The 1833-nt window shown below is 33.8% G+C and overlaps 1 long non-coding RNA gene across 1 annotated transcript; it reads left to right on the plus strand.

Moving 5' to 3' along the window:
* The first annotated feature begins 230 nt into the window (after window positions 1–230).
* LOC114186615 lies at window positions 231–1552 on the plus strand. The gene is made up of 3 exons (XR_003605121.1): window positions 231–414; window positions 806–1089; window positions 1181–1552. It is a non-coding gene; the product is annotated as an uncharacterized LOC114186615 (long non-coding RNA).
* The last annotated feature ends 281 nt before the right edge of the window (window positions 1553–1833 follow it).

The following is a 1833-nucleotide window of genomic DNA, read 5'->3' on the forward strand; positions in this document are numbered from 1 at the left end:
ATAACTATTCAATAAGATATTATATTGCAATAAAATACTAATTTATCCATTAGTGTGAACCTAGAAAAAGAAGGGGTCTTTTGAGACTGGATTGATGTTCTATTTTTTATGAAATACCAATCTACTCTTTTTACCACTTACTTTTGTTTTGTCTTTATGTGTTCTTTTTAGATACCTTCTTTCATCTATCCTTTAATTAGTTTTAATCCTTCTAAAGGTGTAGTGTTTCTTAAGCAATTACTACGGGCTTCAAGGACGTTTCTTTAGTCATGGTATCTATGCTAGCAAGGAAGGGTGCCATATATAATCAACATTTTTTCTTCAAAGCATTCAATTTTTGCTTAACCCTCACCACCCTTCATACTAAAGACGTTGAAGCTTGCATTCATTATCTAGTGGTATCCGAAAACTAAGGTAAGAATATAAATGTGAAGAGGATGCCTCTTAGATCCTTTTAGCTTGTTTTTCTTTACGTTGCATTTGTTTGCTGCTTTTAATTTGTTTGTTTACTAAGGAAGGCTATTAGACTTTGCCTACAAGTCTTATTTTTAGATAGTTTAGACTCGTGGTTTTATATTTCATTTTAGGTTTAATCATACGCAAAGTCCTCGTTTTGGTTAAGAAATCTCAATTGGGTGCTCAACTTCGAATTTGTCCCAATTGAGTCCTTTAATTTGAAAATGTGTATTAAATAAACCATTTCCGTCAGGTACTATGAAATGACATTTGATGTTGATGTGTTGTAATATTGAATAGTGCATGTGTAATTGGTTTATAAATTTAACTGTTGTTGACGTGTATATAGGAAGAGACAATGCTCATGACTTTGCCCTAACATTTAAAGAAAGAAGAAGTAAAGTAGCTATGTCATTTTCAAATTTGTTTGGATCTTACACATGTGGGGCGAAGCTTCCTAGTGGTGGGTCTGTTGCTCGTGGTTCATCTGACGGTGGTGGATCTTCCCATGGTTGTGGCGCGAGGATTTTTGGTATTAAGCCCATGTGCTACTGTGGTCAGTCAGTTGTATTGAGAATGACAAAAACCCCTAAGCATAGGGGCAAACAATTTTGAGGATGCCTTAAGTTTAAGGTAAGATGTGGGAAAAATTCTTTTTTTGTTCAATTTAACTTTTCTGGCAAGAAAATATGATAATGTGATTGTGGCTTTTTGTGGAACATAGTGGGTCTCAAGATTTGGGTGGCTGCAATTTTTTCCAATGGTTTATTCAATAGGAAATCGAAGAAGAAGTGTGTGTGTGTGAAGAAAAATCTAATTAATCGAGATGTGGTGAAGATGGAAGAAAGAGATTCTGGAGGGATTGAAGTGCTGAAATTAGAGAAGATTGAAGAAAAAAGATGTTGTGAATATGAGAGAAAAAGATGGTGGATGGATCGTAACTGAGAAACTAGATAAGGCTATAGTTAGTTTGCAAAAGTGGATGAAGTTGATGTTAGGGATGATGGTTGTTTTATGCAATAGTTATATCACTGTTGTTGTAAAGGCCTCATGTGTTGTAATGAGATGGTTGAACTTTTGTGTTTTTTAATGTTTCCAAATGAATTAAACAGATTTGGTTCTGAATTATGCGTTATGAGTCATGTTTTTTGTGTAATAGGAAAACTAAAGTTTGCTTAACTCATAAAATTACATATAACAGTTTTCTTTCATCCTGCTAAACTGAAAGTGCACTAAAATACATAATCATTCATCCTGTTAATGGTTTGAATCCAGCAATTGTACTTAAACATGAAAGTGCACCAAATACAATACATTAATCAAAGCCCACAAAAGAGACGTCATAACAGACGCACAAAATAAAGGCATCCAAACAAA

This window comes from Vigna unguiculata, chromosome 6 (assembly GCF_004118075.2).
Source record: "Vigna unguiculata cultivar IT97K-499-35 chromosome 6, ASM411807v1, whole genome shotgun sequence".
NCBI classification, from domain to species: Eukaryota; Viridiplantae; Streptophyta; class Magnoliopsida; order Fabales; family Fabaceae; genus Vigna; species Vigna unguiculata.